We start from the raw sequence: 15074 nt of genomic DNA, 5'->3' as shown, positions 1-15074 counted from the left end.
TGGGGTCGTGCCTCTTTTTGTACAGAAGTGGAATTCTTTTTTACTGAGAGCACTGAGAGCACTGAGTTCACGCTTTGCGATGTGCTTGCTGGCATTGTCGGAAATGGAGAAGGACAGGGAACCTCGCTTTTGACATGTTCCATATGTATGCAGTAGATCAGTGTCTGCTCACACACACCTTCTACTTTTTCCCCCCAAGTCTGTGTGCAAATTCCTTTCACAGACTATTGCACATCAGTTTGTCTTTATGTCCATTTAAAGACAGAGGTTACACACGTAGATAGCAACAAATGTCTTCACGCAGCCTCTCTTTGAATTCAGTGTCCATTTTGGTTTTACATTGCTGAGGCAGATGTGCAGAGCAGAGAACAAGTCCGTGTGGTCACAACAAATGACAGTTTACATGGACATCCACACAGAGGCTTTACAACACAAAGAAATTGATGTCGCTTCAACCCTGAGTAGCCTACAATCTGTTAGCTCCATTATCTGTCATAACCTATCCGGATGCATTCATTTATACATATATATGCTAAGCTAGGTTAACATTTTGGCAGAATGCAGCTTTTTTATTCTATTTTGGTCCAGAGCCAGGTTAGATAAAACCCAAAAAGCATTTTAAAGCCACCTAGATGCATCACGAAATTCTGCCATAGCATCTGAGAAATACTGCAGCCCTGTCGCTATTGCTTGGATGGAACGTGTGAGTAAAAGTGCAAACTGAATAACTGAGATTTAAAGAAATGCATTGAAGCTGGGCTTTTACAGTGTGATTCAGCAGAGATGGCCATTGCCGTGATGCATTAGACGCCTGTGAAAGCAAACCATGCTGCTCTGATCCCATATCCAATTGGATGTCATTTAGGCCCTCTTCAAACCAAACTCTCCTATTAGAGGGAAAAGACTTTGCCTCATCTGTCTCTTTCAGTCCCCTCTTCCTGGGATGGTAGTACCATCACATATGGAAGACATCATGCTGTTACAGAGCAGCTCTCCTCAGCAGGCACTAATAACAGCGTGGCTGTGGGTTTAATAAAAAGGAATGGAACGAATTATGGCTCCATCCTAGTCAGGGCCATCATGTACGGCAGCTCATAAGCATGGCCTCAGCAGCCAGCTCAGACAAGCAGAGACAGGGAGGGGAAAATGGGGTTCAGTGGTGTGGTACTGAGAAGGAACACACAGAGAGTGGGTACATGTGTGGGCAGCACAGGAACGGAGTCTGTTAGCAGTACAGTAATGGGACATCAGCTGCAGTTTGACGAAGGTTGAACAAAATATTTTCTTTTCAAATCCTGAATGCTTACATGCTTGCTTCAGTTGTCTTGTTGGCATGTTTCTGTGTTACGGAGCACTGCACTGGTGGGAATCTGTAGCTGCAGGTCTGGTCATATTTTGTCTTTCTTAGTATTTTTAGGGGATTCTCCACTAATTTGTAGCTACAATGTGACAGATTTCCCATGTGACGTTTGTTCTTACAGGCAGATGATATGCATGTTTTAAGGAATATGCAACCTCTAGTGATTGTACATGTGAGGGGTAAAAAAAACAGAACTTTCCTTTACAGAACACTGTTATGAGCCGTACTGAGGGCAATGAACAAGCAATTTATCATATCATCATATTTCTGCTGTTACTTCTGGCATGCTTTAACATTTGTCGTGATGAGTAACTATTTTAAGGGGAAAGTTCGTTATATGCAGGAGCAGCTGAAGGAGCTTCCCAATGCCTGAGTGATAACTAACATAAGATCCCAAATCCAGAAAAGTTGAAGAGGAGACGTCACAGATGTAGTGCAGAACCAAAGTGGAGAGCATGGAGAAGAAAGTTTAAACCATCCCCAGGGAAAAATCAAAGGAATGTCAGTGTCATGATCCACAGGTTTTTGTGTTTTGTTCTGGTTTCCCTTGTTCTCTTCAGTATTTTTTCCCTCCCCTTAGTTAACTGGAATCCTTTCTTGTTTTAAAGAGCATTCATTGGTGAGCTTACATACCGTGTCACTTCTGGTTTTCAGTTACTGATTGTCACACCTGATCCCTGTATTTTTACCACCTCCATCTGTATATATCCTCCAGGTTTTGTTTGTTCAGTGCCAGATCATTGTGTGTTGCTTCTGTCTCTGTTATTTTCCCTCCCAGTTAGTTCCTGTTACATCTGTTTCATCAACTGTTTGGATTATATTTTCATCAAGGATCCATCGTCTTTGGGATTCCTTGCTCTGCAGTGCCTTGTGTTAAAGTGGATTTAAATTCTCTGAGTTTCTACATCTGCCGTGTTATTGGTAAAAAAAAAAAAAAAACTCAACAGGGTGCTTTTTAAAAATGGAAATACATTGTTGTGAACCAGCACAAATTCTTCTAAATTCACTTATAAGCAGGGTGAACTCTCACAAACTTCCTCTAACAATTTAATTTTGATTCAATTAATGGCAGCCTTAAATCCATCTACACACACTCACACAACTGGACAGAAATACACATATTCCCACGTTTTATGATAAGTAGGACAAGCACTGACAAATCTCCTAGAAATTTAGTTTTTATTAAATCAATAACAACAGCTCAAACTAACACACACACACACACACATACACGACTGGCCCCCTGCCTCTCTAAGTGTGTGTTCCTCGTGTCTCATCTGTAAGTAGGCTATTTCTTTAATAAAAGTAAAAATGCATAAAGAACAGTTATGGGTGCCTGCTTGTGAATGACAATAATTCTCTGTGACATCTGAAGAGAAATTCAGATTTACATTCTGTGTGTTATGTTGGTTGCTCAACTAACGTGGCCAAAATAACAGAAAACCAACTAGCCATAAAAAATGGCCATAAATCTCATTTATAGTAATAAAATAATATTCATATTGAAGATGTACAGATGTTGATTGGGGCAATCACCCAACTTGAACCAAAATAATCTTACTTTACAGCAAAAACCTGGCCACGTCTTTGACATATATTGCTTCCTTCATCCTCTGATAAAAATATATTTTTTTAACTGACATTTTATACAGCACATTACATTTTGTAATGCCCTCATCTTGTAATTCCTCCTCTGATATGAATTTTAGCTCCTTCTTTGAAGGCTGCCCGAAGTGATCACCTTCTCTGTTTTTGTACATGTGAAAAGTCAATCAAGCTTGACTGAGAGACTTTACCGAGCAGATGAAGACAAGAGCTGAGCAGCTGGCAAGAAAAGTGGGTGCTTTTACTTCATGGGTGGGCAGACCTGGTCCTAACCCTTGTCTCTGTATGCAGTGACATGTCTGTCCTTAGATTAGCTGACAGTGCAGGAGGCGACTGGTAAGCTCAGACCTACATCATGGAGGGAATCTTAATGACTCCATCAGGACAAATGCACATTCTGCTATGTTATATTTCATCCACTAAATCTGACCTGCATGTCAGCCTGTGATTGAGTCTGTGAAGGCAGCCAGCTGCCTCATATTTGTCCAGTGACTGTGTGGGCCTTAGTCTACTCTGGGGCTTAAATTCCACAGTTTTGCTACTGTCTCCTTCTCTGTTTTACTACTTGATCACCTGATACTGACCTCCATGCCAGCTCACAGTTCTGCCTGTCCTTAAAACTGTTTTGTTTTATGGAACCTGCACACGTGTCTGTTATATTTGGATCACACAACACCAGCTGGCCTGATCTACTCTCTCACTATTTCTTTTCAGACATTTATTTTGACCTCTAAGTTGTTTTCCCCTTCACAGTCAGCGATTGCATACTTTGGACCACCAGTGTTGGACTTCTGGTATTCCACTCTGGCGTGGGGTCGCGTTCATTATATGTAAGAATGATCTAATCCAGAGGGATCATCTCTAAAAAGCCTCTCTGATGAATGTTTCTGTCCACTGAACTGGCCAATAATGCGTACGGCTTTGATTAAAAAAAAAAAAAAAAGAAAGCTACAGAGCAAGATTAGTTGCATGAGGGTATGAGAAAGGTGTTTTTCTTGCTTGTTTATTATTCAATAAGATGTGATAGATGTGTAGCTTCAGGAATAAATTCTATTGCGGTCATGATATTAACAACATAGTCACAGTGTAATTGATTTCCTTTCCTCGTGATTACTCCACCAAGCTGCAGCCTAGGTAGGGGCTGTTGCAAATGCAAAGGCGTGTCAAACTGGCAAAAGATACATTTTTGTTGTAAAAAGATATATTAACTCAGGCTCCTAGTATGCATACATGAGAAGTAGAGGGGGAAGCCATGTACGCACACACTCACACAGACGTAAAATCAAATATATCTGCTCAACGTCCTTATAATTGCAAGTTCATCAATATCATATTACCTGTTCTTTTCACTGCCTATTGATCAAGCCTGCAGCGGCTGTTCGTGCACAGGTTACGATGTGCTCTATTACCTGAGTGTTAGTGTCAGCCTTTCTGGCGGAGGTGGGGCTGACTATGCATCACAGTAGGGTTGAGGGGAGAGAGGATTACGGCTTGTCCATTGATCTCTGGGAATGTGAAGTGCCTCTGTCTTAGGCAGACACTTTATGGCATATGGAGCTTGTTATGGTGACCTGGATTGGATGTATGGCTTAGGTTTTAAACAGTATGGATTTCTCAAGGCTAATAGTAAATGGGATGGGCTTGTAAATAATGATGGTGTTCAATTCTAACATTTAGTGTATTTCAAATTGGTCTTAACAAAAAGGCTCGTTGGTAGTAAAACGTCAGCTACATCTACATTTATCAGCATTTTTAGCGTAATCATTGTCAAATGTACTGTCACGCTAAATAACAAGAATTTCACAAACCCGTGAAGGAAACGGTATCGTGGAGTTTTTACATCAACAATCTATAAACATGCTAGCAGGCCTCTGGCCGCACTGTGCTTTGAGCTCAAAGCCAAGATTGGCATGTCCAAACTGTAATGATGCTAACAAAAACATGTTAGTACACTAACTTTTATATGTGTAATGTTTATAAATTTCTTTTTTTTTTTACTTTAAAAGATTGCGCACATGCATTTTTCTTTCTCATGGTGATGGACTGTCCTTTTAAAACTGCCATTGCAGTCAGCTAATATCTGAACTTTTTCACTAAAACGTGACTCAACAGATGAAATTCCAAAAACTAAGATAACTCTCTCGCCTACTGACACAGTTTCTTTTCACATGATGACTGAGATTAAGTAACATCCTAACCTATTTTATGTCTGCAAATAAGCTATTTGCAATTACGATACATTTTTAAAAAAAAAGTCTGTTATTTCAGTCTGTACTTGTCTTTCTGTCCCATATTTTTTAAAGTGAAAGGTTCACCTCTGAGCAGTTTAACGTCTATAATTTGCTATCATGTATATACATTTATTATGGAACATTAGCAGGGGTGGCCTACCTAAATCATGCCTATTCTAATGGCTATCTAGACAGAGTCTGTTTTAGCTATGAGGCACAACCAAAAGTAATTCAAAATGATTAAAGAAATAAAGATTTCCATGGTAATGTTTGTCTTTCCCTCCGCCTTCTCGGAGTGCTGCTTAACGTCACTGGAATTAAGAGTGAAAATAATCTGTCATTTCTCATTTTGTCAATTTCTGGTTAGTCTTATTCCGCAAATCAACATTTTCTCTGATTGTCTGCCTGAGTCATTTTGAGTGACAGAAATGACAAAGCTGCTGTAAAGTATAGGCTCATTATGGTTGGAAAACTGATATGTTAAATCAGCCTTGATGAAGACTAATTATGACTTTTTTGTCAGTGCATTTATATAATGTAGTTCTTACTGATGATTTCAGTTGGTAATGGTAACCACATCTGTTAATTGCTGATCTTTTATCACAGCTGCTGTGTTTAAGGGAGGAAAGAAGAGATGGCAAACGTGTGTGGCCAATGATTTCTATTTTTCTTTGGTACTAGTGTTGAAGTCTTGACCTGGACACTGGACTTATTTCCTTGTTGTCCATCTTGTATCCAACTCAAATCTCTGTGATCTGGCTCTCTATCCCCATTATCATTTACCGTCGGTCTGTTCTGACCTATCATTCAATCTACTTCCATATCTTTGCAACGTTTCACTCCGTGCGTGTGTAAATCCCACGCTGGTGTGTCTCTGCATTTGTCTTTTCTCCACCGTGCGACAAGCTTCTTATTGAACGCTGAGCATAAATCTCTTATCTGTTTGTAGTCTCCGAGGGAGGCACTCTGATATTAAATACTGAGAGTTGGGGAGGTGATCTGGTTTTCTGTCAGACCCTCCGGGGAGGAGATGTAATATTGTTCCCATCTCTGCCTCCAAAGTGGGAATTAAGTGTAGTTCAGCTCCTAGCAGCACAGAAGAAGAGGACATAGTTTCCAATTTGTAGGAAATCACTGGAGATGACAAACCTAGATTATCATTTGCCATATGGTCAGATAATATTTGTGTAGGCTCTGCTATTATGAACACTTTGGATGCTTGAAATGTGTTTGAAATGAAAGTTCTTACACTATACGGACTTTTATCATTTATCAATCAGATTTTTAAATCTATCATTTATTCATATATATATTTATCTATTAATATATTTATTGATGCGCCAGCCTGGGATCTTTATTGGAAAATACTTCGATTATTTTTTTTTCTAATTGTCCCACATGTGATTTGTGTATTTGAAAATATTGCAACCAGTAACAAAAACTGAATATACAGCTTTTGGGCCACGGATACGATTTTTGCTGTTTTTTTTTTTTTTTTTTTTTTGTCATTGTATTTTCTGAAATCATCACAAATCGACTGTTGCATCATCACTTTTAACAGGTGGCAATGCCCACATCAGGTAGGAGGGTTTTGGGGATGGAGCAACACAATTGTCAAGCCAAACAACAAAGTTTGAGTCCTGATCCAGCCACTGATGCCTGACAGGAATTTTGAATTGTTGCTGTTTCGTTGCAGTTTGACGCAAAGTACTTAGGTGCTTTGCAAAGTATTTTTTATTGTGGTTAGGTTTTTAGAAACGAGGTTTGATCAAGTTTAGGAAAACAACATGGCTTGCATTACAACAGACACTGTATTAACATCAGCATCAAAATATCCTTTTCCTGGATTACTGATCCAACCCCAGCAGCTATACACACGAACCAGATGTTCTACCGACACACATCGCTATAGAAATTGTGAAAAATAAGACGACCTATGCGTTCATCGGCACGAATACAAAGTGTTTTTGCTTCGTGATTGTTACATCAGGCTGGGCTGATATGCTGGCTCTTTATGCAGCCGCTGAGTTCATCTTGTTGTCTGAAAGAAGAAGTTTTGCCTCCTGTCTCTCTACAGTCAACCCCCCAGGCTCCGTGGAAACCTCAGTTTGCTCCTGCTTTTGCAGACTTTCCAAAAGCAAACTGTTAACCTTTTGACTTAACATCTTCTTCATGTTTGGAAAGGTCAAAATCTGGTCAATGTTTCTGTTTCACACATAAATTACTTATTGATTAATTGTGGATTTAGTTTTTAAAACTTTTTTTTTAATCACAAGCCATACTGTATATGAGTACATTTCTTTATGGTATAGGTATAGCTATGTGTGGGAATGCACTAAAACTGCAAGTCAAGTGAATCAAGTCCCCTGAGATAATGTAGCTGGTAAAATGCTTTTGCCCTTTGCCGTCTGTTGCTAGTATACTTGAGTACATTAAATGCCTGCGATACTACTCAGCAGACTGTTTTGCAAAAATGTGTACATAAATTTACCAAGATGACTGTTCTGTGCCTGGAGGAGATCACCATGTAAAGAAAACCGACAGACCGATGTCATCCTGGCCTCAGAATACAAGAAAAAATAAGAAAGAAATACAGTTGGAAACTGCATTTAGTGTGTCTGAAGCCGGAACTTTTGGCTGACAAGAATTACTTTTGCACATGTTTCCCTCATTATTTGAAACTCTGTCCGTGATTAATCCAGTATTGCTCTTGCACTTTAAATATGAAAAGTATAACAGCTCCTCTTTAAAAGGAAAGCAGAAAGATTAAAATTTTCTGTTTACACTGTTTTACTAAACTAATATAATTTACTTATCAGTTAGATATATTTTCATACACTTTCTAGGCTTTATAATATAGCTTTTTTAATATAACAATACCTCCTAACCTGAAAAAGGTAGCTAAAAAAATTTAAATAATATAATGAAAATTGCTTTTTAAGTTTTTTTTTAAGTAGGGAAACATCAACACATGTAAATACAACAAAAAAGGGATTCCTTAAAAAAAAAGTAAACAAGAATTAAATGAATCAATAAATAAAGACTTAAATAATTCATTAAAAAGAATAAAAGTTGATTTTATCAAACCAGAAGCGCCAAAAAAAGCATTAAGCATGTTTGTTGGATTATATTGCATATTAAGAATACCAGGTTTTTAGTTATTATTTTAATACACATTTACTTAATGATCCCAGCAACAGCAGCAATAGTACAATCAAGTACTTTGCTTCGTTTCCACATGGCCACATGCCTTTCTGCTTCCCTTCTGCATTGTCCCCCAAGTCACTGAAAGATGATCAGGTCCCCGAAGACATTCTCCATCTCCTCGGTGGGACTGAGAAGAAACTCCATCTGACCTGAGAGAGCCTTCAGAGAGAGACTTTAGTGTACAAGAGGAGACTTGACTCCCCAGACATCTGTTATGTGGAATGGCATCTAATTTACCTCTTAGAGCAGAGGAAAAAACAAAGGACGGGAGGGACGTGGAGGGGAAGTAGAGAATTAGGTTTGGGAATGGGAGGTCTGTATGTGTGTCAGTGTGCTACAGTTCGTTAGTTCTGTCCAACCTGTGACTTTTTGATTGAGTGGCTATTCAAATGTGCTCTTTTGGTGACTTAAAATATCTTAATTAGAGCATGTTGTTTCCACTTGCTGTTCGAAGATGTAGGCCAAAAACAAAAAAAGAAAAATTAGAAATTCAAAGCAAGCAGAGTGCTGGATTTTCTGAGGGCAAGGCAACAGAGCCAGAAACAGATGTGTAATGGCGGGTTGCTCGCACAAAGTTACGCACCGGCACAGCAGGCTAAGCGACACTGACAAACTGAGAAAAGAGGAACAGTGAGCAGAGGATGAGTGGGAGAGCTCAGAGTTCTTATGTAAATGGCATGTCGCATTAAATTAGCAGTTATGATAATGTCCGATAACATGTACAAAACAGAATTTTTCCAAAATTTAGATCATTACAAATCAGTACTTTTTTCTCTTTATGCCAGCACTTCAGTTCGAGGAATCTTTTATCCTTTTTTTGTCATCTATTTTTTCTCTTGGCCAACCTGAACATTTGTAAAATGTTCTTTTTGTATTGTACTGTTGAATGGGAATGCATGTGGAGAATAAGCCTATTACAAAACCCCGCAGGGTGTGAGTCATCATCGAGGTGAGACTCAAAGTACCTCCTTAATCTCAAATGGCACTTTTCACAATTTAGTAGCAATTATATCTACTCTACAGGTTTAAGTAGTATAAACTCTTAACAATTAATGGCCTCAGTTCATTATCACAACTGCATATCCCCCAGAAGGACAGCTAACGTGTCTCAAAGAATTTGCCTGTTTCGGGAGCTTGACATGCACTTTAAGGGTCAAAGGTTGTCCATAGATACCCAATGTGGGGTCAGCTACATTTGGTGTAAATGATCCTCCCAGAGGAGGTTCTCTGTTTTGCTTTCCGTAGTTTTTTTCTAAACACATCTTTCCATGTTGAAATGCAACTTGCTCCCTAACTTGATAAACATGTCAAATTAAACACAGCCGGTTCAAACTGATGACCAAGCTGTTTTGCTGGCTTCGTAGATCTCCAGGAACACAAAACTTCGGCGAACGGGCTCTGCCGAACATATGGTGGAATCAAAGAGAGGTTCCATTCGCCAAACAAACCGTCACACCGAGGGCATTCGAATGAAAAATTGTGCACACAAGCATGTAATGCAGGAACTTGGATTCATTCCCAGTGATTTGTAATCAGTGTATGGGACACGTCTTTGTTCTTCCCTTGATCTTCTAATTACAGACAAAACATAGGTGCAAGTTTTCTCTGCTTTGCTGACAGAATGCAGCTTTTGCAGCCAGAAACCAAGCGTTTGCTCCTAATTTGAAGCTTGCTCCTCAAAGTGGGAAAGGCCTCATATTAAAGCAATCACAGGCTGTATGATTTGGCATCCATGCAGGCACTTATGACAAACACAAAACAGCATGAGTAAAGATGTTGAAGGACATGTTTTAGAAGTTCAAGAATTTAATTCCAGCTTCCTTTCAAGCCAACCAAGTCTCCAAATTCTACAGAATTTTCTTCCTTACAAACTGGGCCAGTTCAGTCCCTTCAGAAGAGTGTTTGATTATTTTTTTTTTTTAGATGGCGTGCCAGACAGCACAGTTTAGAAATGTGGTCATTCTTCCATGAAACGAAACAAACAGTCCGTTGCTCTGTGCATCATTGACTCTTACAATGTTTGTCCTCCAATATGAGATATTAGGCCCAAACCAGTAGTTGAGACTTTCATTGTCTGGTTTCGATAAATCGATAGATTGATCGGGGATAGTTATCACGGAAGTTGAAACCAAAAGTATCAAACACACGTGGAACATTTCATAGAGTCTTCGTGTTGAGAGCAATGGAGTTAAGGTGTCAGACTTTGGTATGTCTGGCTGACAGCAGACTCTCCCTCTTCCTAACGCTTCCTTCTTCTGAGGTCAAAGGGCAACAGATGACTCCTCTATCGAATGACTCCCAGTGCACACACACACCACAAAGAAAAATCCCTCAGACAGGCAGTTGTTTGATTACATCTCTTCTTTTAAGGTGATATCATAATTGTCGGTTTCGTCCACACTCTGGCCAGTCATAAAGGATTATATCTAATGGTGTCATATGAAGGGTTTCTCCCTGAGCTATAATGACCAATTCGGACCAATTAGAACTCCCATTAAACGAGTTCATTACTCGAAGACTGTAACAGATTAATCACTTTCTACACATCAGTCTGAGAATAACCCTCTGCCTATGGCGGAGTGGCGTCAAACGACCAGAAGTGACCCTGGAGGTGGAATGCACTTTGAACTGTGACCCTCGGGCAGGCCAGAGAGTGGCCTCCACATAGAAAAGGTTGGTGTGGAGCAGCGTGGTAACCAGTTGCTCAAGTCACTTTAGGAGCAACTTGCTTGGATCCTTAAAGGGACATATGGATAGTACATGCTTAGAGTGTGTGACTGTTCTGTGAGTTTGTTTCCAGGAATCAAAGTGACGGAACACTCCATTGATTTTTCCGAGTTTTGTTTTTTGTTTTTTCACTTGTCATGAGCATAAACAACAAGACCAATCCTTTTTATTTCCCTTATACTTGCCTTACTCACAAATTCGATTCCCAATTCCACTTTCTGATTTGATTCCAATAAAAAAATCCATGTCATGGGACTTAAAAGAGGATTTATATTGACTTTGGGGATATTTTCTCACACGGAAGTTAATGTTTTCCTTTTTTACAGATTCATTGGCACTGACATAGACCTGAATGTAAACGAATACATTTTGCAATGCTAAGTTGATAAAGTAGGATACTGGTAATACTTTATTTGTACAGCACATTTCATGGCACATAAAATCATTATGTTTTACATGAAAGACACGACAACAAAACATTAGAAAAGAAGCAACACAAAGTGTAAACTGAACACGGTTCTGAAGGTGTGTCAATTGGTAAAAAACAAGACTTTGCATTCCTGTATGAGATAAAATATAATTTTGTAGTGTGTATTCCTCAGATGAGCTTGTGGGTAAGTTAATTAGTTCTCCTGTACCGTGTTAAAACAGATCTTTCTCCATTTATTTCTGTGATTTTAAAAATGTTCCCTTTTCCATGCCTGGCTGAACCCATGTGCAGACAGGAAGTCTTCAAGCAGTAATTTCCCCTCCATTTGTAAGAGGGGCACTTGACCTCCTCAATAAAGGTCGGTCATCAGTCACTTTCATTAGAGCGGTAGAGATCTGAAGGGGTGATGTTTGCATATTTACCCCAGTATCTATGCTTTGTGTAACCCATAAAACCGGTGTGGATAGCCAGAAGCTCACACAGACCATTGACAGGAGGGGCTATTATGTAAGTGACAGAGAAATGTATTAGGAACAGAGCCAGGGCTTTTTGGATGAAGGCCTCCTTTGCAAACCTGTAGCTGAACCATCTTTTTTTGCATATCAATACCTTCAGGCCTGAAGGTATTGATAGCATGACAGCCATACATTGTGCTGCCACCTGCCGATAGCCACACCTGTTACGGTGTTTGCTGCTCAGAAGCAGGGGACTGCTCGGTCTGCACTTCGGTCTGGATGCTCTATACAGCACGCAGTGATACGAAGGGAGAGAAAATGGCGCCAAGCGATTGTGGCGTCTAACTTTTTCCTGCACAACGATTTTGTGATGCAAATGTATTACTCTTTTGAACACATATTATTTTGAGAAGCAAAACGCTTTATTTTTGCAACCCCAGCCAACTAGCCGGACTACCTTCGTCAACGCCAAAACGAGGCAGGAACTCGGCTCACAGGACGCAGCGGGGGGTAAGAAAATGTTCATAAATGATATTGCTAATATGGGATGTCATACAGCTTCATGTCAAAAGAGGCAAACTATCCCTTTAAAGCGGCATATGCTCCCATCCGGATGACATCCTTTATATGGAAGACCTTGCATATTTCAGCAAGGCAATGTTAAACTACATAGTGAAACCATAACAACACCATGGCTTCACAGTACTAGAGTCAGGGTGCTGAACTGGGCGGCCTGCAGTCGAGACCTGTCACCAACTGAAAACAATTTGCAGGTCGTGAAATGCAAAATGTGACAAAGACCCAGGACTGTTGAGCGGCTAGAATCTTACATCAGACAAAAATTCGACAACTTCTCTCTTCAAAAGTTCCAGCAACGGGTCTCCTCAGTTCCAGACACTTATGGACTGTTCAGAGGGGAAGAAGAGGGGATGCTGAAAAGGGAAAAGGAATCTGAAAGAAGAGGGGATGCCACACAGTGGTAAACACGGCCCCCGTCCCAACTTTTTTGAGACATGTCGCTGCCATCAAATTGAAGATGTGATAATATCTTTCATTAAATAGCAAAACGTTTCATGTGTTTCACTGTCTAATAGAATTACAGTTTTGGTATATATGATTTGGAAATCATTGCAGATTTCTTATTTATAAGATCTGGTGCTGTAAAACTTGCTCAGATAACAGAACACCATCTACAGTCAATTACAACTGAATAGCTGCTAAAAAGGTGTTGCAGAGTTTTCGATTAAAAAACTAAATATCTTGATCTGAAACCAGTTGGAAGGCAGAGTAACATTATCATTAATTTAGACTTGTGTTTCTGGACACCAGGCAAATGCAGTGCAGTCCTCCTTTAGCCCAGAGTTTGCTCTCATCTGAGAAAAACATAATTATATATAATTTAATCTTGAACTTAAGTCATATGCTTACCAGCTCGCATAAGTCTTTTCTTACTGCTCAGTGCTATACAGGTGGCACATACAGTGTTCAGGGGCATATTTGCTTTGACACTGGTGAGAACAGTGAATGTGAATCAAAATGATAAAAGGGTGATTGTCTTGACATTGCTGATAGTCAATGTTGGTTTACTAAATGCAAATATATGTATCACTGATGCTTAATTTGTTGGAAATTGGATGATATTAATACACTTCTGATTTGATCTGAAATTTGATTAGAGCTTAGATGAATATCCCAGAAGCACCAGTCTGAGTGTGTAGCTCTGGAATGTCGTAACCTGGTTCAACATGAATGTATAACCTGGCTCTGTATTTGTGTTCAGGTCTTGCATCGATTACAGAGGTATGGAAGAATTAGGAGTTAGATAATATTTTACAAATATAAAATAGTGACCTATGCTTGACCCCAACGTTAAATCAAAATGACAGTGGAACACGGCACATATAAGCACATATCCCTGACACCTATAAACTAAACAGACAGTTATTGATTCCTACCGTCTCCCCTCACTGGAGGTCCCATAGGTTGAGAATGCAATATTAATGGATCAGGAGGAGAGTTGTCGCTAGGCTCTGTGCGTGATTATTTGTGTGAGTGTGCGCGAGCGTGTGAGAGTATGCATCCACACTCAAATCTCATGCAGGGCGACTCCATTAACCAGCACGGCCGTAGCGATCAGCAGTTTATGGTGACCTGGATCACAGGTCAGGGGGGAGCGGAGAGGTCAGAGATTCCCCAATCACCCTAGTGAATTGATTGCTAAGTTGAAATTTAGCCCCCAGATGCCTTCAGCCACGTGACCCCTCTTGAATCACCAAGACCATCTCCTACTCCCATCACTTGATTCAGTTTAACACAACATAAAGGCCAAGAGGAGGAAGTAACATCCACTCCTTGTGAAACGATTAAACCATTTCACGTTTTGAGGCGGGTGTTGGCAGTTATCCTCAAATCTGTATCACAGTGGCTTTGCACAATCCACTGGGCGCCCAATGACTTCAGCTAATTCTTTAGCTTTAGTAACCTCATAAAATGAATCCACATTGTGTAACCAAGTAAGCACGTGCATTACTGTCCCCAAGCAAGTGTGGAATAGTCCATTTAGCATAAACTTGATTCTCTTAGCTGGTACATTGCCCCTCCATTATCTGCAGTGCAGCAACCCAATTATGCTTTCCATTAGATATTCAAGTGTTACAAAACGACAATCTAGCGGCCATTAACAAACAATATTTTCCATGTAATATTTTTGCAGGTCAAAACATCAAAGCTCAGCAAAAGCTGAAGAAGGAGTAACTGTGTAATATGAGCAGAAAAAGAGACAACCGGAAGCTTTGAAAAGTTTTTTCATCGGCATCAGAAGTTTTTTTTTTGTCTGCGCAGTTTTGTTTAACGTCATTAAAATTGTAAAGGTTTAAATTTCATATAGCAAATGCAGTTGTGAAAGGCGATAGGCCTTACATCACAGACAGTGAGCCCATGAAACACACTTACATTTTTCAGAAAGCCATCTCATGCTGAATGAGAGATTGCATTAGAATACAGAAGCTAATGGATCAGAGGCCTGCGACTTCTCCTTTAAATCCTTTATCCATTAAAAG

General features: G+C 39.7%; 1 protein-coding gene across 1 annotated transcript in view; it reads right to left on the bottom strand.

Moving 5' to 3' along the window:
• mlst8 (MTOR associated protein, LST8 homolog (S. cerevisiae)) overlaps window positions 1-15074 on the bottom strand; it is a 271460-nt gene that overhangs the window by 23429 nt on the left and 232957 nt on the right. The gene's annotated exons all lie outside the window — the stretch shown is intronic.

This window comes from Odontesthes bonariensis, chromosome 23, assembly GCF_027942865.1.
Source record: "Odontesthes bonariensis isolate fOdoBon6 chromosome 23, fOdoBon6.hap1, whole genome shotgun sequence".
Taxonomy (NCBI): Eukaryota; Metazoa; Chordata; class Actinopteri; order Atheriniformes; family Atherinopsidae; genus Odontesthes; species Odontesthes bonariensis.
Note: the sequence above shows the minus strand (reverse complement) of the source record. Positions and strands in the feature narration are given on the sequence as shown.